This window comes from Chelonia mydas, chromosome 13 (genome assembly GCF_015237465.2).
Source record: "Chelonia mydas isolate rCheMyd1 chromosome 13, rCheMyd1.pri.v2, whole genome shotgun sequence".
Lineage (NCBI taxonomy): Eukaryota > Metazoa > Chordata > Testudines > Cheloniidae > Chelonia > Chelonia mydas.
The window spans coordinates 36,201,111-36,223,899 of NC_051253.2; the positions used below are offsets into that span (position 1 = coordinate 36,201,111).

The 22,789-nt window shown below is 50.1% G+C and overlaps 1 pseudogene; it reads right to left on the bottom strand.

Moving 5' to 3' along the window:
• Nucleotides 1–22,789, bottom strand: part of LOC122462757 — a 42,960-nt pseudogene that overhangs the window by 18,815 nt on the left and 1,356 nt on the right.

The following is a 22,789-nucleotide window of genomic DNA, read 5'->3' on the forward strand; positions in this document are numbered from 1 at the left end:
CTACCTTTCTCCCTCCCCATCCACACCCTCTATTAATCCATCCCCTGACAGTGTTACCCACTGCTGTAATATCTCAGCCCTGTTGGCGCCTTCACCTTCTCCTTGTTTGCTTGTTAATTTCACTCCCTGTCCTCTGTTTGCCAGCATCAATGGAGTGTAGTGATGTTCAGCCTTCCTGAGTGTTTAATGCCTTCCAGGACCTTTACAGCTGACCACTGCTATCGCACACAGCCAGGCTGGGATGTTTAAGGCCTCCTGTGGAAGTGAGGTGTCAAAATCCCATCCTGCCGAGTGCTGGGGTTCAATTCCATGGAAGCTCAGCAACCAGCATCTCCCAATGGAGGGATGTGGGGCAATTTTCACAAGCACCGAACATGCATTAGGCCCCCTAGCTTCTTCTCAGATCTTTTCCCATGGCCGTCACTTCACAAACCCAGACACTAGGCTGTTCTTAACCAATCAAGAAATCCCCTAATTGCATTTGAGGATCTGAACCATACTGAACAGAACAACCTCGTTGGCAATTGACATCGATAAGGGCTGGGGCTCAGCTGTTCACCAGAGAATGATCCAGTCCCCAGGATTTCCTGCTACGTTCACTTATGTTCATGAGACATCAATTCTTTCATGTCTTTAGCACATTTCTCACACTGCACATCATTAATTCTCTGGGCACTAAAGATGCACTTTCCCTTAAGGTGTGTTATGAATGTGCTCCCTGCTAATTCTAGTTTGGGGGAGCACTAGATTAAAGCATCAAAAGCAGTCACCTCAAGTTATCGTTGGAGGTTCTTCTAGGCCCTTGACTTAGACGGCTGAAGGAGAAACAGTCATAGAGCCTGACTTAGTTAAAATCCTTGAGGTCCAATTAGGCCGAGAGCAGAGACAACAGGAGAACACCCAGATACAGAGATTAAAGAAAGACGAAGGGATACAATCTCTGCCATGATTCCCCCCACTTTTTTTTATGTCCTGGAATATGGTGCCCAATTCTGGGCTGCTTTGTCCCAAAATGTGGGATCCGGGATGAAGCAGGTGCCGAGAAGGGCTGGTGGGACAATCAGGAAAATGGAAAGCCAGTCTGACGAGAGGAGATAAAATACCTGGGCAAGTTAGCCTAAAACACAGGCTGAGCGGGGTTTGATTGCTCTATAAATACACGAGGAGGGGGTAGGAACACCCAGGAGGGAGACAAGCTGTTGAAGCTAAAGGTCAAATCAAAATGTGAATAAATGGGGCAGGGATCAATGATGGCTAGAGGAGAAGGTTTCTAACCATCAGAGGGGGAGTTTCTGGAACAACCTCCAACGGGAGCCATTTGGGGGGAATAACCTAACAAGGATGGAGACAGAGCTTGGTAAGTTTATGGATGGGACGATACAATGGGGCTGCCTGGGATAACGGGAACTCGACTCCATGACACAGTACGAGATGTCCGGTCCTGTGTCCCCACAGTGGCATGAGGCTCCTGAAATACAACTCCAATGATGCACCATAACTAGACATTTTTGGGCTTTGAGTTTTTAGCAAAATGTTCCAGGGAAAATGTTAATGAAAATGGGGAACACCCCCCTCCTCTCATCATCACCACATTTTCTGAACCTCTCTCCCCTCTCGATTTCATTTCAATTTTCTTAAAGCAAAAATCAAAAATTGATTGTTTTCTGTGGAAAATTTCAATTTTGTAGAAACTGCCTTTTCCATGGGCACATCATTCTGCCCAGCTCTAGATTTCTCTCTCTGCTGACCCATTTCAAGCCTGGTTCTGTTCGTCGGCAAGGGCTGGGCAGTCACCAGCAGAGAACGAATGTCCCACATGCAATCTCAGATCTCTGGAAGATCTGAGGCTGGGCTGGGTAATGTCAGTCCCTGATGTTATTCTCCTTATTGGCAGGGCAATTCCAGCAGGCCCCTGGTGTTCGACGGGGTGGTCCAGGACATCATCTCCAATGGAGATCCAGATGGGTGCCCCACCCTCACCCCCCGGCAGTGTATACACGAACAGCGGGAGACAGCTCCTCTGTCCCAAAACTGCCTCTTCAGCCAGGACAGTGCACAAAAAGCTACTTCTCTTAGCTGTTTCTCAGGACCACATTCCTGTGCTCCCAGGTCATATATGCCTGTCTTTTTATCTCCGTCTGTCTCTCTTCTGTCCCCACGTCTCTCTGTATTGTATCTGTCCGATCCACATGCCCCATTATTCCAGAACAATATTTGGTAACGACCTTTCTTCTTGAATCATTAGAATTCCTACATGTGCATAGGGTTTTACACAGTGATGAGCTGCCAGAAGCTCAAGAATTGGTTCCTTCACTCGCTCCAGGTCTTCGGCAGCACTTCGGTGGCACGTCCTTCAGTCCCTCTGGGTCTTTGGCAGCACTGAAGGACCCACCGCCGAAGTGGTACCGAAGGCTCAGAGTGCCGCCAGGTCAGTACAAATTCACATGGGAGCCTCCCCAGCCAAGAGCTCAGGCGGGATGGACAGGATGGTCCTGCAGGCCACATCCTGTCCGTCCCACCTGACCTTCCCCACCCCTTTAACAACCGGTTCTAAACAGGCTTCAAAATTTAACAACCGGTTCGTGTGAAACGGTGCAAACCGGCTCCAGCTCACCACTGGTTTTACATCAGCTTAGGGTATTCTGGAGCAAGAGTAGAATTTTCTCTGTTGAATTCTATACACCCTCTACAAATGCTGATCATTTTTATATCTTTTGCGTTCTTCAAGGGTTTTCTACCATCAAAATTCCTAGCTGCAACATGTCATTGGTGTCTTTAGAACTTTCTTTCACCCAACCAGAGAGCAGGAGAGGGGCCATGTGGCTTTAGTAGCCAACATATCACCACGAAGCATAGCTAGCCAAATTAAATAGCATATGAGAATCGGACATTGAAATGGTTCTGTGAAAAAAATTGAAATTTTGAATGTTTTGTTTCACGTACTATGAAGGGCACCTGACTTTTATGTATTTTCATAGAATCATAGAATTATAGAATATCAGGGTTGGAAGGGACCTCAGGAGGTCATCTACTCCAACCCCCTGCTCAAAGCACGACCAATCCCCAAGAAATCATCCCAGCTAGGGCTTTGTCAACCCTGACCTTAAAAACTTCTAAGGAAGGAGATTCTACCATGTCCCTAGGTAACACATTCCAGTGCTTCACCACCCTCCTAGTGAAAAAGTTTTTCCTAATATCCAACCTAAACCTCCCCCACTGCAACTTGAGACCATCACTCCTTGTTCTGTCATCAGCTACCACTGAGAACAGTCTAGATCCATCCTCTTTGGAACCCCCTTTCAGGTAGTTGAAAGCAGCTATCAAATCCCCTCATTCTTCTATTCTGCAGACTAAACAATCCCAGTTCCCTCAGCCTCTCCACAGAAGTCATGTGTTCCAGTCCCCTCGTCATTTTTGTTGCCCTCCGCTGGACGTTTTCCAATTTTTCCACATCCTTCTTGTAGTGTGGGGCCCAAAACTGGACACAGTACTCCACATGAGGCCTCACCAATGTTGAATAGAGGGGAACGATCATGTCCCTCGATCTGCTGGCAATGCCCCTATGTATACATCCCAAAATGCCATTGGCCTTCTTGGCAACAAGGGCACACTGTTGACTCATATCCAGCTTCTCGTCCACTGTAACGCCTAGGTCCTTTTCTGCATATTCTCCTAATCCCGTTGACCATCTACAAGTTTTTGGAAGGTGGTGGGTGCATTCCGCAGCCCGAAAGGGAGGACATTAAATTCATACAGCCCAACATGGGTGGTGAAGGCTGACCTTTCCTTGGCGGATTCATCTAGCAGTACCTACCAGTACCCCTTGGTTAAGTCCAAGGTAGAGATGAACTGGGCCCATCCCAGTTTCTCTAATAGTTCATCTGTGCGTGGCATTGGATAGTTGTCTGGGCGAGTTACAGCATTTAGCTTATGGTAGTCCACGCAAAAACGTATCTCCCCATCTCGTTTGGGAACTAGAACCACTGGAGATGCCCATGCACTACCGGAGGGGTGGATTACACCCGTCTGTAACATATCCTGGATCTCCCCTTTTACAGCAGTTTTAGCCTGAGGAGACACCCGGTAAGGTTGGACTTTAATTGGGTGAGCATTACTTGTGTCAATGGAGTGGTATGCCCGTTCAGTCAGTCCTGGGGTGGCTGAGAACATTGGCGCGTAGCTAGTGCACAGCTCCTTGATCTGCTGTCGCTGCATATGCCCAAGGGTCATGGAGAGTTTCACCTCTTCCACGCCACCAGCACTTTTCCCTTTGTAGTAGACACCTTCAGGCCGCTCAGCGTCATCTCCTCCCTGGGCTGTAAACTGACAAACCTTGAATTCTCTGGAATAAAAGGCCTTTAGAGAATTAATATGGTACACCTTAGGCTTTCGGTTGGAGGTGGGGAATGCTATGAGATAATTAACAGCTCCCAGGTGCTCCTGGACCGTGAATGGCCCTTCCCACGACGCTTCCATTTTATGGGCCTGGAGCGCATTTAAGACCATGACCTCGTCCCCTGCTTTGAAGGAGCGCCTTCTGGCACGTTGATCATATCAGGCTTTTTGCTCTTTTTGAGCATCCTGTAGGTTTTCTTTAGCAAGGGCTGGAGAGGTTCGGAGGGTGTTTTGTAGGTTGGTTACAAAGTCCAGAATGTTAGTTCCTGGAGAAGGTGTAAATCCCTCCCATTGCTGCTTCACCAACTGTAATGGCCCCTTAACTTCACGGCCATATACAAGTTCAAATGGGGAAAACCCTAAACTGGGATGTGGTACAGCTCTGTAGGCAAAGAGCAACTGCTGCAACACTAGGTCCCAGTCATTGGAGTTCTCATTTACGAATTTACGTATCATGGTCCCCAAAGTCCCATTAAATTTCTCCACCAGGCCATTTGTTTGATGATGGTAAGGAGTGGCAATCAAGTGATTCACCCCATGAGCTTCCCAAAGGCTTTCCATAGTTCCTGCTAGGAAATTGGTTCCTGGATCTGTGAGGATGTCGAAGGGCCAACCTACCCTGGCAAAAATGTCTGCTAGTGCCTGGCACACACTTTTAGCCCTGGTGTTGCTTAGAGCTACTGCTTCCGACCATCGGGTGGCAAAATCCATGAAATTCAGTATGTACTGCTTTCCTCTGGGTGTATTTTTCAGAAAAGGACCCAGAATATCCACAGCTACTTGCTGAAATGGAATTTCAATGATGGGGAGTGGCTGGAGAGGGGCTTTGACCTGGTCTTGGGGTTTTCCCACTCTTTGGAATACCTCACAAAACTGGACATAGGTAGAAACATCCTTGCCCATTCCCTCCCAGTGGAATGACCCCCCCAAATGGTCTTTGGTCCTGTTCACCGCAGCATGGCCACTAGGATGATCATGGGCTAAGCTCAAGAGCTTGACCCAGTACTTAGTTGGAACTACCAACTGTCTCTGAGGATGCCAGTCTTCCTGGTGTCCACCAGAAAGAGTTTTCTTGTATAAAAGTCCTCTTTCTACAACAAACCTGGATCGATTAGAAGAGCTGAGAGGCCGTGGGTTGCTCCGTGCCGCTGTCCAAGCTCTCTGGAGGCTTTCATCTGCTTCCTGTTAGGTCTGGAACTGTTGTCTTGATGCTGGAGACATCAGTTCCTCATTGGATTGTGGACCTATGCTTGGTCCCTCTGGAAGCGATGTAGGGGATTGGGCTGTTTCCGTTGACTGTGAACCACTCTCCGCTGGGGCACTATGTTGGGGTTCAGGCTCCGGCTGAGCCTCTTGTGTAGGGTTATGGGCTGCTGCCGGTTCAGGTTCGGTGGGGCCCTCTGGTGTTGAGGTTGCAAGTACTGGATTCAGTGCTGGCAATGGGTCTGGTGCTAGTAGTTCCGCCGGTTCCGGTTCTGGGACTGGCTCTGTCTGGGTCTCTGGGACTGGATCCACTACCGCTGTTGCAGACATTGGCCTGGGGTCCGGGTCCATCACCTCTGATCGGGTCCTGGTAGAAGTTTCCAGAACAGAGCTAGGTGTCATGTCTTTTTTAGCCTGGCTGCAGGTGACCATTCCCACCGTCTTGGCTAGCTTCACACTATTGGCCAAGTCTTCTTCCAACAGCATGGGGATGGGATAATCATCATAGACTGCAAAAGTGCACTTTCCTGACCAGCCCTTGTACTGGACAGGCAACTTGGCTGTAGGCAAATTGAAAGAGTTGGACTTGAAGGGTTGAATCGTTACTTGGATCTCTGGGTTGATGAAACTGGGGTCCACTAAGGAAGCATGGATAGCTGACACTTGTGCTCCGGTGTCCCTCCATGTGGTGACCTTCTTCCCGCCCACACTCACAGTTTCCCTCCGCTCCAAGGCTATCTGGGAGGTAGCTGATCCTGAGGATCTCTCGTGTGTTTCAGGTGCAATGAACTGTAATCTATTGGGGTTCTTGGGGCAGTTGACCCTTACATGCCCCGACTTGTTACATTTAAAACATCGTCCAGCTGACGGGTCACTGGGGCAAGGTGGGTTGCTGGAGAATGGTTTGGCGGGACGATAAGGTGTCTGGAGGGTTCCTTGGGGGGTAGGTGGGTCCTTGGGCAGCTCCCAATAGTAGGGTGTGGTCTGGGGTTGTCCCTTCTGGTATCCGCTCCAACTGCGACCAGTTTTTTTCTTTTCTGCCACCTCCACCCATTTGGCTCCAATCTCCCCTGCCTCGACTACAGTTTTGGGCTTCCCATCTAGGATGTATCCTTCTATTTCCTCAGGAACACCCTCTAAGAACTGCTCCATTTGCATTAGGAAGGGCAAATCTTCTGGAGATTTAACACTTGCTCCTGATATCCAGGCATCCCAATGTTTCACAATGTGGTAGGCATGTCGGGTAAATGACACATCTGGTTTCTACCTTAGGGCTCTGAACCGCTGACGGGAATGCTTGGGTGTTAGCCCAATTCTGACTCTCACCTTGGTTTTAAACACTTCATACTCATTCATGTGCTCCTTAGGCATTTCAACCACCACCTCAGCTAAGGGTCCACTGAGCTGCGGCCTCAGCTCTACCATATATTGGTCTGTAGAGATGCTGTACCCAAGGCAGGTCCTTTTGAAGTTTTCTAAGAAGGCCTCAGTATCATCGCCTGCCTTGTAGGTGGGGAACTTTCTGGGATGGGAAGTGGTACCTGGAGAAGGATTGCTAGGATTTGTTTGTATATTCTGTTGAGCCTTTGCCTTCTCCATCTCCAGTGCATGCTTCCTCTCTTTTTCCTTCTCCTCCAGTTCTTTGTCCCTTGCCTCCATTTCTTTTTCCCTTGCCTCCATTTCTCTCCTGTGGGCAGCCTCCATTTCTTTTTCTTTGGCTGCTTGCGCATCCATCTCCATCTGTCTGAGTTCTACCCATCATTCATGTTCCTTTTGTCTTTCCTCAGCCTCAAATCTGGCTAATTCCAGCTTCTGTTGAACAGTGCAGTCCATTATCCTAACCTCTCTGTTTTTAACTAACTTTACACCCAAGAGTTAGAAAGAAAACAAAAAAAAAAAACAAATTTTGCTGTGCTGTCCGGATACCTATGTTCTCTGATAGTGATTGTCAGCCCACAGAAAAATCCTTAAAAAAAACGCTAACATCTTTGTCTCCAGATAAATAGACAGAAAACCCCTCTAGTTGCTCTTAGGTAAAAAAAAACTACTTCAGGTCTGTGAAGACTGGTGAATTTCCCTGCAGGAGGTTAACTACTCTGCCTTTAGGTAGAGAAAACTCCAGCTCACAAAAGACAATCCCCTGTTGTCTCTGCTCTGGCCCCCAAGAAGACAAAAAAAACCCAACCTCTAACTGCTTTCAGCTTAAAACCTGCTTTCCAGCAGCCCAAAGGAAAAAAAAATTCCTTTTCAAATCTGTGCTTCTAGTTCAAAAAATCTCAAATTGATCTCAAAATGATTTCAAGTTAATCCTACCGCTCTGCCACCATGTCAAGGTTCCTTCCCCACTCTGAACTCTAGGGTACAGATGTGGGAACCTGCATGAAACCCCCCTAAGCTTATTTTTACCAGATTAGGTTAAAACTTCCCCAAGGTACAAACTATTTCACCTTTTGCCCTTGGACTTTGTTGCTGCCACCACCAAGCATCTAACGGATATATAACCAGGAAAGAGCCCGCTTGGAAATGTCTTTCCCCCCAAAATCCTCCCAAACCCTACACCCCCTTTCCTAGGGAAAGCTTGATAAAAATCCTCACCAATTTGCATAGGTGAACACAGACCTAAACCCTTGGATCTTAAGAACAAGGGAAAAGCAATCAGGTTCTTAAAAGAAGGATTTTAATAGAAGAAAAAGTAAAAAGAATCACCTCTGTAAAATCAGGATGGTAAATACCTTACAGGGTAATTAGATTCAAAACATAGAGAATCCCTCTAGGCAAAACCTTAAGTTACAAAAAGACAGAAAAACAGGAATATCCATTCCATTCAGCACAGCTATTTTATCAGCCATTTAAACAAAACAGAATCTAACGCATCTCTAGCTAGATTACTTACTAAGTTCTAAGATTCCTGTTCTGTTCCCGGCAAAAGCATCACACAGACAGAGAGAACCTTTGTTTCTGCCCGCCCCCTCCAGCTTTGAAAGTATCTTGTCTCCTCAGTGGTCATTTTGGTCAGGTGCCAGCGAGGTTATCCTAGCTTCTTAACCCTTTACAGGTGAAAGGGTTTTTCCTTTGGCCAGGAGGGATTTTAAAGGTGTTTACCCTTCCCTCTATATTTATGACAGGCCGTGAGTCCTAGAGAGACCCCAGGAAGAGAGGGAAGCTATCCCAGTCCCAGGAATGCTTAGGGAAGCAGGAAATGAGTTGGCAGGATGCCAGGAGAGCCAATGAAAACAGAGTGTGGACTTTTGAATTGGGAACACCAGCCTTTCCTCTTTCCTGTTGGCTGGGGAAGCTGTGCTGGGGGGATGTAATGAGCCAGGCAGCAAAGCATGGAGAATCTAGTGAAATCCAAGCCTAGGAAGGAACTAAACCTTGAACTACAGATATGTGAGTAGAACAGGGAATGTTTTGTCAGACGCGATCAGGTTATTTCTTTATTTTGGTTTGTTGGACTTCTCTGTGCTGAGAACATGTAGCTTCCCCCTTGTACTGTAACTTTACAAGCTGAATCCCAGAGAAGCAATTCTCTGTGGTTTTAAACCCAGAAGGTGGAGGTTCTGTGTGCATGTGTCTAAGATTGCACAACGAGCTACGAAAAAGAATTAAGAAATTAAAATTTCATGTTCATCTGATATCAACAGCTGGGTTTTTCCAAGCTCTCTCCAGAGGGAGTGTAATGGGGTGATTTAGAGAAATATTAAAGGACCCCTGCTAAAGAAAACACAGGCACGGATTATCCGCGAGTCAGGATCTGTCACCTGCTGGTTTTACTGGGAAGGACTAATAAGGAACAAATTAAAGCAAGCTAGAAGGTGGTTTATTGAACATGGGACAGGTAGGTAAATAAAAATATAATTCAGAGATTTGTGGGGGCGTGAAGCCCAGACCCCTTTTCACCTCAGGTATAATAGATGGAGGCCTTTGGACTTTACAGATCAAAGTCCACCTCCAGGAAGGGTTTTGTCTGGTTTTCTGCCTTGACTCTGGGAGGTTGGATCTGGGCCTGCCACTGTGCCCAGGATGTCAGGAAGCACAGCAGGAACTTGGACCAACAGCAGCTGGATCAGGACTGAGATCACGACCAGGAGGTAAGCAGTAGAGATGTTGCCTCTCAGAGCTCTCTCCCACTCTCTGTGCGAGCGTTGAACGTTAACTCCACTCACTTGCACACGAGGTGTCCCACACCCCGAGAGTCCGCGCGCGCAGGGTTACTATACCTTTTCATGTTGGGGCACTTTGTAAAAGAAAGGGTTTCCAAACACACATCACAAATACACCAAATTACAGGAGGGTTAAAAGAGCTGGGGGGTACCTCACAGGAAGGAATTCACAAGTGCACCTTCCTAGGCTCTCAAAGGGGTTTTTGCATTTGTGTGGTGGCAGCAATAACAATCCAAGGCCAGGGAATCTGTAACTCTTGGGGAGTTTTAAGGCAAGCCTTTAGTGGCAAGTACTTTTAAGGTCTTTTGTGGGCTCCCACCTTCTGCACTCGAAGTGTCAGAGTGGGGAAACAGCCTTGACACCTTACAAGGGGTATTTCACATAAAGCATATTCCAGTTATCATATTCATATTCATAAACATATTTTCATAAAGCATACGGAGTGCCCCATAACAAACACATTCCCTGAAGATGATACAGGGACACACTGACCCCCTTCTAAAGATAAGGTCAGAATGACAGAGTGATGGATAAAGATATTTTGATCGAATCAACAGGTACAAGGTAAAGGGTGGTAACTATCCATGTCAGAGGGGCAATATGTAACTTGTTTTTATCAGGGTATAAAAGAGGGTCACGGAGGGGTGTCTTTGTCTGGCTGAGGGGGAGTGGAAAGTCCTGCCCCTCACTGAGCCAAGTACATTGTCACAGACATACATGTGTTAGTGTACCTGTAGCACACGTATGGCATTAATCCTGTGCATTGTCAGTAATAAACCGGGCCAAGCGCCTTCGCCATGTCTGTGATCTTCTTGGGCAGTTTGATAAAAGTCTGCTGTACGGGCTACCTGGCTAGAGCTGGTGCAGCACACACACAGAACACACATGCAGCCAACAACTGACAACACTGGTGACCCCGACCGCTGATCTGGTAAGTAGGTGACTTATCCTCTGTAAGAATCATGATCTAACATGGCGGAAAGCTACAAGCTAGGGAATCCCTTATCCACTCCCTGCAAATCCCCACAGAGTTTGATGAGATATGGACACACTGGTTTGCCAGCAAAGGAGGTCCATATGAATTTAAGAAAGATAGTGGGGAAGAAACATAGAATGGAATTTGTATAGCTAGGGCAGAGACTGTAGCCTTGGAAAATAATAAGAGTAAGTTCTGACTGGAGGGAGATCTCACGGCAGGCTTATCTGGCAGTTTGTTCATTTCTCTTGAACATCAGTAGCTCTCTGTCAATCTTATCCCCGATTTCTTTAACCTGATAAGTTCCCTCCCCTGATTCCGAATCTTGATTTCCAGCTTCTGGCTGACTCCTGCCCTTGATTTCTGGATTTCCTGCTGATTTCTCAGATCAAACCCTGGGTTCTTTGTTCAGCAATTCCCCTCTCTGACTCCTAGGATCCGTCTGATTCCCAACCCTGATTTCTGGGATCTGTCCCTGACTATTAAGATCCATCCCTGACTTCCAGGATGTGGCTGATTCTTGTCCCTGATTTCTAGAACATGTTGAACATCCAGATGATTTCTGTCCCTGATTTCTGTGATCTAGCCAGTTCCTGTCCCAAATTATTCGGATCCATTCCTCATTTGAAAGAACTGCCTGGTTCTTGACCCTGATTTCTAGCCTCCATTTCTGATTCCTAGGGTCTGGCCAATTCTGGTTCCTGGTTCCCAGGATCTGCCTGGCTCACCATGGACCCTGACTGTTCCCATTTTGCCCATCCCTGTCAGTCTCCTGTTCTAGCAGCACCTTGGGCTGCCACGTGCCCGTACCACACTCACCAGGAATGGTTCCTTCCTCTCCTGGGGGTCCCCCACGCACAGCATCCTGAATGGGACATAGTGCAGATAGGGCTGAGACAGACACATACATTTCCCCATGACCGTCATTTCCACCTCCTGCAAGGTTGGGGAGGGCTGGGAGTTTGTCTTGCTACTGATCTGGCCCCAGCCAGCGACGCTGCACACTGCCCCCTTCTTCACCATCTCCTCGGACAGGGGGGTGGTGCTCACAGTCTGGGTCATCTGGGCCTTATCCCTCAGCTGTGATGCAGGGGAGAGAGAGAAGGAAAAGCAAACTCCTATTCAGGGATCAATCAGTCATGGGGGGATGGGGTTAGATGGGACCAGGTGGGGTATCCCCATGAGAACTGTGCAAATCTGTGATGCCCACGGGGGGCTTGGTGATGGGATGGGGGTGCAGTAGTGTAGGTCACTGGGGATGGGGTGATGGGCGGGGTCGGTACCTGCTGCAGTATGTGACAACTTGAGGGGGGGGAGGAATGAAAGTGGTACCTGCAACAGTGTGAGGTCACTGGGGGCAAGGTGATGGGATATGGGTGGCACTTGAAGCAGTGGAAATTCACTGGGGTGGGGATGGCATTATGCCCCATATTCTTCATAGTAATATTGGTATATGAGTATAGCACAATTGTGAAGTATCTTGTGAAAGATAAGGCATGTGAGATATCATGAGAAAGATTATGATTTCCTGAACATGATTATCATATTTGTATGCATGTATCATTTTTGTATCTGAAGTTAGGAATATTGTCTATGCACCTATTACAAATGTGTTTACACCTGGGGAACACCCACTAGACAGAATGCAGTCAGTCTAGATTGCTGGCTGGTAAATTCTTAGAAGATGCTAATCTCTCACCAGGGAGCCTTCCTAGGCAAGTCTTCCTGGGAACACTGCAAATTGCCTTTATGTTATGGTGGTAGGATCATGTGATCAAGCCACCTGGTACTGGACTCCATGATAATATCAGTATTTTTCCACTGACCAGGGGTGGGAATCACACTGGAAGACAAAGGATTCCCACCATATATAAAACCTATTTAAGGCAGGGGAGTGACGTAATCATGGTTCTTTCTTCACTGAATCCCCGCCAGGATGACTGCTGTAAATATCTAAGAAACAAAGACTGAATGAGGGCAAGGACTGAGCTCAGGCTGGAAGGCTGTCTAGCCTATAAATAAAATATCTGAAGTTTTAAGCTGCAGGCAAATGCAACTGGCCTTTAAAAATCTCTGCAATCTGCCTAAAACAACATTTAGGGTTGGAATTTGCTACTTATAACCAGTTTCTTTAGTATATTAAGCTTAGATTGCATATTTGTCTTATTTGCTAGGTAATCTACTTTGATCTGTTTGCTATAATATCAGTCTTTGCACTATAAGGTGGGTAGAAAGTTGGCTAGATTGTCGGGCTCAACAGGTAGTGATCAATGGCTCCATGTCTAATTGGCAGCCAGTATCAAGTGGAGTGCCCCAAGGGTCAGTCCTGGGGCCAGTTTTGTTCAATATCTTCATAAATGATCTGGAGGATGGTGTGGATTGCACTCTCAGCAAATTTGCGGATGATACTAAACTAGGAGGAGTGGTAGATACGGTGGCAGGTAGGGTTAGGATACAGAGGGACCTAGACAAATTGGAGGATTGGGCCAAAAGAAATCTGTTGAGGTTCAACAAGAATAAGTGCAGGGTCCTGCACTTAGGACGGAAGAATCCAATGCTCCACTACAGACTAGGGACCAAATGGCTAGGCAGCAGTTCTGCGGAAAAGGACCTAGGGGTGACAGTGGATGAGAAGCTGGATATGAGTCAACAGTGTGCCCTTGTTGCCAAGAAGGCCAATGGCATTTTGGGATGTATAAGTAGGGGCATAGCGAGCAGATCGAGGGATGTGATCGTTCCCCTCTATTCAACATTGGTGAGGCCTCATCTGGAGTACTGTGTCCAGTTTTGGGCCCCACACTACGAGAAGGATGTGGATAAATTGGAGAGAGTCCAGCGAAGGGCAACAAAAATGATTAGGGGTCTGGAACACATGACTTATGAGGAGAGGCTGAGGGAACTGGGATTGTTTAGTCTGCAGAAGAGAAGAATGAGGGGGGATTTGATAGCTGCTTTCAAAGAGGATGGTTCTAGACTATTCTCAGTGGTAGAAGCTGACAGGACAAGGAGTAATGGTCTCAAGTTGCAGTGGGGGAGGTTTAGGTTGGATATTAGGAAAATCTTTTTCACTATGAGGGTGGTGAGACACTGGAATGCGTTACCTAGGGAGGTGTTAGAATCTCCTTCCTTAGAAGTTTTTAAGGTCAGGCTTGAAAAAGCCCTGGCTGGGATGATTTAATTGGGGATTGGTCCTGCTTTGAGCAGGGGGTTGGACTAGATGACCTCCTGAGGTCCCTTCCAACCCTGATATTCTATGATTCTATGATTCTATCCCTTATAATCATCTAAAATCTATCTTTTGTTGTTAATAAACTAGTTTTGTTTTGTCTAAAACCAGTGTGTGTGTGTCAATTATAACTTGCGGCACAAAGCTGTGCATGTCCCTCTCCACATTGAGGGAGGAGGTGGATTTCATGAGCTTACATAAGTATTCTTCACTGCAAGGCCCTGTGAGCCAGTGGCTGCTCCCATGGACCCAAAGTGTGGCTCCCTGATCTCTGGAAGCTCAGAGGGGCAAGCCACTCCCAGAAGCTGCCAGCATGCCCCCGTGGCCCTTGTGGTCTCCTTGTGCTGCTCCTGTCGGCAAGCACCACCCTCGCAGCTCCCATTAGCTGGGAATAGAAAACTGTGGCCAGTGGGAGTTGTGGGGGTGGTGCTTGCAGAGAGGGGCCTCAGGGGTCCATTGGCCCCTTCTGGAAGTGGTGTGGGGCCGGGGGCCCCTGAAGCAAGTGATGCCCACTCCTGGCCCCAGCACCTCATACCCCCTCCTGTACCCCAACTCCCTGCCCCAGCACTTAGTCTGTATCCCATACCCCCTCATGGAGCCAGCCCCTCATACCGCCTCCTGCACCCCATTCCCCCTCCCAGAGCCAGCACCCCATACTCCCTGCTGCACCCCAACACTCTGCCCTAGACTGGAGTTTCCTCCTGCACCTAAACACCCTCCCAGAGCTTGAACCCTCCCCCCCAAACCCCAAACCCCTGCCTCAGGCTCAACCCACAGCCCCCTCCCACATTGTGAACTGCTCAGCCCCAGCCAAAGCCCACATCAGCTCCCACACCCCAACACACGGCCCCAGCTCTGAGCCCACTCCTGCACTCCAAACCTCTTGGCTCCAGACCAACCCCCCTCCTACACCCCAAAGCCCTCATCCCTGGCCCCACCCTGGAACCCGATCCCATACCCCTGTCCCAGCCCAGTGAAAGTGAGTGAGGGTGTGAGAGAGAGAGGGAGGGAGGGGGGATGGAGTGAGCTGGGTGGGGCTTTGGGGATGTGGCTCTCACATTGAAGGTTTTTTGCCAAAATGGCCCCCTTCCCATGCAGGGCTGATCTCAGCATCGGTGTCAAGCTGCAGCTGGATGGGTCCCTACCAGTATCCATGATGGAGGGGGCGTGAGAGACTGTTGCAGCCGTACAGTGTAAAGGGAGCCCGGACTGGTGGTGAGGAGGCTCAGGTGGTCCCCCAGTTCGAAGTAGCGATGAAAATATCGGTTAAAAAAGTTAACCAGTTAAATGATTAAAATTATATTGGTTAACTGGTTAACCATTAACCTAAGTTAATGCAGGGGCTGCGGTCCTGCTGGGGCTGGGGTCCCACAGCTAGGACCGGGCAGGGCTGAGGTCCTCTGGCTGGCCCACCCGCCGTGGCCTCGCTCCATCTGCCCACTGGCAGACAGGCCACTACTCTTGAGTCAGTCACGGGTCGCTAGCTGTGTTAAAGTGGGTGTGTGTAGGTGCTGCCTGGCACTCAGGTCAATGTTCAGACGCCAGCGCTCCAGCGCCTTTCCCCTGCTGCAGTTGGGGGGCAGCTTTGACCTGGCCCAAGGTTAGGAGAATGGCTGGCTCGGGGGCAGGGGCTCTTGCATTTCTTAGCCCAGGTTGCAGTTACAATGAGCCGCCGTCACCACCACGTCCTCCCGGATCAGGAACCCTCCACACATGATTCCTCCTTTTCCTTCTCTCTCTATTTTCACAAAGGCCATGTAGGGTCTGGCATGAGGCCGGGCTTCCCATCCCCCGATGATTTCCCCTGGCAGAGCCCCCAAGAGAAGGAGTTAGTTCAGGCCCCCAATCCAGCCAGCAGGTGAACCCCTCCCCTGACCGAGATCAGGGCCCCCATTGACCTCGGCGCGGCACAGACCCCGACGAGACCAGGGCCCCTGTTGTGCGGAGTGCTGCGCAGACACCGCCTGAGATCAGGCCCCCATCGTGCCCAGGCACTGCAGAGAAGCAGGGAGAAGCCCTGCTCCGGAGAGTTCACGCAGACACAGGACGGATCCTCATCCCCATTTCACACACTGAGAAATCCAGGCACAATGAGGAAAAGCGACTCACTCCAGATCACTGGTGCAGTGTGCGGTAGAATTGGAAAAAGAACCCAGGAGTCCTGTCTCCCATCAACCTCTGCTCTAACAACACAGGCTGCACCGTTCTGCATTTCCTGTCTAGGAGTTGACCGTTCACATCAGCCCTGGTTGAGTTACTGTGTGCCAGCTCCCTCTCAGGGGATTTATCATGGTAGCATCAAACCCCTCCTTTCCCTCTGCCCCTTTAGCTCCCTGCCCACCTGCTACCAGACCCCACAGCTCCCCAGCTGGGTCCTAGGCACCGATACCGGGTCTGGGGCACCTCAGCTTTGACCTGGGCGCACACACACTGATAACTGCCCCCAGACCCCACAGCCCTGAGGCTCGCCAGTTTGGTCCTGGGCAAACACTGACATCCCCCCCAGACCCTACAACACTCCAGCTGGGTGATGGGGACGCACCAAAAGCCCTGGTGGAAGCACCTGACTCTGGGGAGGAGCTCGGGTTTGCAGAGAGCTCCGATAGCACCAGGCTCCGCTCCCTATTAGGCCGGGTGGCTGATCCCCTCCTGTACTCACCAGCCTGAGCCCCCAGGGGCAAGAAAAAGGCCCTGGGGAACAGCAGCAGCAGCAGCATTCTCAGAGGGAGTCTGGGGAAGGAGACGAATGCGTCTCCCTCTGGGGTCACTTATAAGACTGGCCAGGAGAAAAGGAAAGGGAGGGGCTGGGCCCCCCCCAGGTGACGCTTGGCTCGGGGTGAACCACAACTTCTGGATCCTGCCAGGGAGGAGTTCACACTTAGGGTAAGGCAGTCACCAGCCACCCTGCAGAGCTAGCAGAGAGCAACCCTTGGGATGTGCATATCTGGGGCCTTCCACCCCTTTGGGCTGTGCACATGTGGCCCTGCACACCCTGGCAACTGAGTAGCTATAGGGCCTTGCATCCCTGGGGGGCTGTGCACATGTGGGGCCCTTCAGCCCTTGGGGCTGTGCACATATGACTTTCTGCGCCCCTGGGACTGTTCATATCTGGGGCCCTGCACCCCTGGAGGCTGTGCACATTGGGGCTACTGTGCCCCCTCCCCTCATCAACTTGAGCCCTGTGAAGCAGGAGAATGAGCAGAATTGTCATGGCCCAGCTGGGAGGGGGGGCATCTGCCTGAGAGGTGGGTTACAGGCCTGCATGAGCAGCACAGATGCAAGGCAGGAAACGTCAGGGCCATGCACTCCAGGATGTGGGTGGGGGACCTGCCATCTCAGCGCTTGGACCAGGGAGGTAAAAATTGGTTTAAAAAGTTAACCAGTTAAACTATTAGAATTATATTGTTTAACTGGTTAAGCGTTAACCGAGGTGGGCTGGGCAGGGGATGGGGACCCGCCGGCATGGCTGGAGCTGGAGCACCCTCGGCAGTGCCCTGCAGCCCTGCTGAGCGGGTGGGAAGTGGCTCAGCTGCTAAGAGGCAGGGCCAAGTCTAAGGCCCGTGTTGTGGTTAACCCGACTTCATCTCAGGGTCTCTCTGCAACAGGAAGGCAGACTCACAGGCTCACTTGCCTGCTCTCTTGCAAAGCAACGCCATCTCGCTCCTTGCGTCCCGGTGAAGGAGCTGGAGGAAGGTTCCTCAGCAGCCTGGTGCCCTCCATAGCTGGAGATGTGGCACATCTGGGCACTGGATCATCCTGGAGCTGTGCACATCTGGGGCGGAACTGAGCCCTGTTGCAGCTTGCACTGATATCCTCCCGCCCAGGTCCGTGCAGGCACCAAGGGGGGCATGTGGCTAGGGCTGAGACATCCACAGACAGGGCTTTTCTGGCCTCTTCCTCCAGGTGCCTGGGTCGGCGCAGAGATGTGTGTGGGGGGAACACCTCAGTGTGATGTTTCCACCTGCCATGCCTCAGCCGTCTCCGTCCCCGGAAACCCCACCACACATACCGCAGGGAAGATCAGGCCCAGCTGGGTCACCCCCCCACCCAATAGCTGAACTCCTGGAGCTGGGGGCTGCCTGTCCTGGTGCCAGGCACAGCTGTGGCCACACCTACCTGTGCCCCCCCCCGTGCCCCCAGCGGCTGTGCACCACTGGATACTGTGCACATCTGGAGCGGAGCTGGGGGAGGGGGCTCAGCAGCTAACAGCAGAGTCTGAGCTCTCACCCCGGCTGGGTGCTCCTGTGGTGGGAGCCACGGTTTGACTGAGACTCGGCTCAGCTTCTTGTGGAAACCCGCCCCCTTGATCCTGCTCAGCTGTCCCCCTCCCTTGCAGAGAAGATGTGAGTCGTGGGGAGGGCCGTGAGTCAGAGAGACCAGATACTTCTGTCTGTCACAGCACCGCTTCCCACAAACACCTGGATTGGGGCTGGGAGCGAAATGGTGAATCTGATTCACAACCCCCTCGCAAGTCAGCAAATATTGGATGGGAGTGGGTGCACCCTGGACGGGCAAGGCCTTGTGTTCAATTTCCCATCGCCCTGGAGTCACCCATTCCCTGTCCTGGGGCTGGATTGGAGCCAAAGCCCCCTGGAGGGGAAAGGCCCCATATCAATTCCCCACCCACCCTCTCATGAAGGGTCGCTGTGTAGTGTGAGGCTGGCTCCCATAAGGACCTGCTCCCATTGCACGGGGGGAGGGGCTGAGTGGACTCCGGTGTGTACCTGCTCCTGGCCATATGTACTAGGGGAACCCACTGCATCTTTGGCACTTCTGAAAATCTCCCCATTTCCCCTATTGGGAGATGCTGGGCGCTGAGCTTCCATGGGAGTGAGCCCCAACACTTGGCAGGATGGGCTGGGGCTTGTAAAGGGGGTGGGGGTCAGGTTGTTAGGGCCCCAACTCCCACTGAAAGTCAATGGGATTTCGACACCTCACTCCTGCAGAAGGCTTTGAACATCCCAGCCTGGCTGTGTGCGATACCAGCAGCCACTTCTAAAGGCCCTGGAGAGAAGTAAGGACCTGCAAGGAGCTGAATGTCACTAGACTCCATCGATGCTGGCAGACAGAGCACAGGGAATGAAATTAACAAGCAAACAGGGTGAAGGTGAAGGCCCCAACAAAGCTGAGATACTACAGCAATGGGTTACACTGTCAGGGGATGGATGGATGGAGGGGGTGGGCGGGGAGGGAGGGAACGATGGGGACTTCCCCATGCATAGGGAGAGAGGGGTGGAGGGATGGCAGGATGGATTGATAGAAGGGTGTAGATGGGGAGGGAGCGAGGGAGGGACAGATGGAACAGGTGGATGGACATGGAGGGTGAAACAGAAAGAGGGATCCTGAGACATGAGGCCCGCTATAAGGTGTTAGGGGGCTTATTCCTTCACCCACTCACTTCCCTGGCCCTTCTCGCATGAACAGAGAGCAACAATACCCGAAGTCCAAAGGTGCAAACAATTCGATGTTTATTGGGGTGAACTTCCAGCAAGCATGATTCCAGTTTCCTTCCTTAGTATCCTCCTTCCCAGCTCTGACACCACAGAGCCTTACACCTGTGTCCCTGTTCCCATTCCTGCCCTTAGCAAAACAGGATTCCAGTTTCCCCACTCCCATTCCCTGTTCCCATCTCCCCCTTTAGCAAAACATGATTCCAATTTCCTTACCCCCATTCCCTGTTGCCATCTACCCCACACACACCCACTCACTTCCTCATTGACTACAGATTATATAGTAAAACTTGAGTTCTGCTTAGCTATACCTTAACCAATCATTTTCCTGAAATTTAACTAACCAATCCTAACATATTGTAACATGATTATGTAACCAATTATATCCCACCACCTTAATTAGTTTACACCCAGCAAAATTAATTATACAGCAGACAGGAACAATCACAGAACCAGACAGAGATTATACAGACAAACAATAGCAAAGTGGGAACTATAATGACAAAACAATACAGAAGTGAGGATTTCACATCCCAGTATTGATAAGTTGCAATGGGGGAGGTTTAGATTGGATATTAGGAAAAACTTTTTCACTAAGAGGGTGGTGAAACACTGGAATGCGTTACCTAGGGAGGTGGTAGAATCTCCTTCCTTAGAGGTTTTTAAGGTCAGGCTTGACAAAGCCCTGGCTGGGATGATTTAACTGGGAATTGGTCCTGCTTCGAGCAGGGGGTTGGACTAGATGACCTTCTGGGGTCCCTTCCAACCCTGATATTCTATGATTCTATGATTCTAAGTGAGTTCTTGCCAGACAGGATGCTGTTTCCTTTTACATTTTCTAGGCACTTCCCTTTCTCTGGAGGTGATAGGGACAGGATTGTATTCAGGACAGGATTGTATTCCTAACAGCCCAATAGCACCTTATTTCAATGTGACTAGTTTGGAATGTGAGGATGTGACCGGTCACTTCCCAGCTTATGGCTGCCTCTGTTGCTTAGCCAAAGGCCTTAGCCTAAGAACAGGGCCTCAGACTGTCACAGTAAGAAAAGGCCCTTACACCAGCAGACAGTGATTTTGATTCTCTTTTGTACCTCTATAACTAGTCAAGTGATAAGAATACACCTAAATTCTTAGAGTATAGGCCTTTACAGACAGGCCTGAATATCTATATCCTAACATAAGGGGCCTGGTTTAAGGCCTAAGGCCTGAGTTAAAGTCAGGCTCTGCGGGGAGAAATTGAAGTCTCTAGGATCACATAAAGACCCAGGGTGGTGACCACATTTCACACAGAAAAGGTCCAGTCTGTTTTACAAGTTTTATTAAAGTTACGGTTAAAGTTATGATTACCCAAACATCTAGAAATTCTATAAAGACCGGTGAACAAGTTACAAATATACTTCTACTCACATCCTTAACGATATTCTTTAGATCTTATGGCTGCCTGGCCAATTGATCGTCAGTAGAGGATGGTTCCTTCTGGCGTTTCCCACAGGGAAGTCAATTTCCCTAATCTGGGCACCCTCTTTTTATAATGTGATTCCAACTATATCTCATTAGCTTTTATGCACATTACGCACCCTGCGATTAGGGCACGTGCTAGAGAAATGTGACTACCAGGTATCCTGTAAGCCAAAAATTACCCTTACTGTTAATTTTTCACAATATCCCTCATGGGCACATCTTTCCCCATCATCTTGTGGCATAGGGTCATTCTTCGGTCACTTACTGATGCCAAGCATTTCTGAAGCCTATGGCCTAATATGGCTAAGCTAAAATCTGACGGGCCGCAGCCTGTAGGCCTTGCATTTCAGTCCTGCTTAGTTAGATACCTAATTATCTCTTCTAACTACTGATCAGTCTTATATTTCTATAATCCTACAAGTTAACTCTCTTCAGCATGCAATTATATATGACATGACATGGTAATCATAACGTCACACAATAAATGACCAATAAACTAAAATCATTGGCTACACATCCATCCATCCATCCGTCTGCAACGCCCAGCCAACCAGCCATTGTATGGATCTCCCCAGTGACACTAGAGCAGATGGAGGCTTCCCTCTATGGCTTCAGCTTGAGCAGAGTTTTCTTGATCCAGAGAAGTATGTGGAGACCCTGGGTGCTGACCCATCAGTGCTGCCATGGGAGACAATTCCCTGGGCCTTCCCATCACAGACCAGGGGCCCTGGAGTCGCCCTGAGAAGCAAACAGCAGGCGCGGGTACCGGTGTCCAAGCAAAGGGCAGGCTGCATTCTGTATTCACGGTCCTGAAATCCAGCTCTGTATCCTGCTTCCTGGGGACTGGGGACTCAAGATCAAGTCATCCCCCAGGACCGCTCCCCACCCCCACCCCCACCCCTCCAGGGCTACCACCCCACAGTCCAGGGATCTAGCTGGCCCCGTCCCGGATTTCTAGGATCTGCCCAGTTCCGGTGTCTGATTTCTAGCATCCATCCCCGATTTCTTTAACCTAGTCAGTTCCCGTCCCTGATTCCGAATCCTGATTTCCAGCATCTGGATGACTCCTGTGCTTGATTTCTAGATCTCCTGCTGATTTCTCAGATCCACCCCTGGGTTCTTGATTCACCACTTCCCCTCTCTGACTCCTAGGATCCAGCTAATTCCCAACCCTGATTTCTAGGATCTGTCCCTGACTATTAAGATCCATCATAGAATCATAGAAGATTACAGACCTCAGGAGGTCATCTAGTCCAACCCCCTGCTCAAAGCAGGACCAACCCCAACTAAATCATCCCAGGTTATGGTGGTATGCAGCTGGGTTCAAGGCAGGTACTCAAGAGACAAAGAAGTTTTGGTTTCTAGAGCACTTTTGATGTAATATTTAAGGCCCATCCCTCACCCATCCACCTAGTGGCTCCCGCTTCCTCCCCCAGATGCCCTCCCATTGCCCCGGCTCGCCATCCTCCTCATCCCCCTGGCCCCTGCTGCCTCCCCTCACCCCCATTGCCACTGTGGCCCCCCTGCCTCCCCACCTGCCCCTCTCCTGGTTCCCACCCATCCATCCCATGGCTCCTGCTGTCCCCCCCAGACATCTCCACCATCACCCCTGACCCCACTGCCTCCCCCAGATGCCCACCCTTCCCCTCTTGCTCCCAGTGCCTCCCCCAGCCCCCCACCCATCCCCATGGCTCCTGGCCCCTACTGCCTCCCTCAGCTCCCCACATAATCCCCCCAGCCCCCCTGGATCCTGCTGCCTCCCCTAGCCCCTCAGCCCAGCCTTAGTGCCGCCGGAACCCCCTTCCTCCCCTCCCATAGCCCTGAATTCCCAAGCTACCTTTGCTCACCCCAAGCAGTGTGAGGTCACAGGTGATGGGGGGATGGGATGGGGGCAGTACCTGCAGCAGTGTGAGG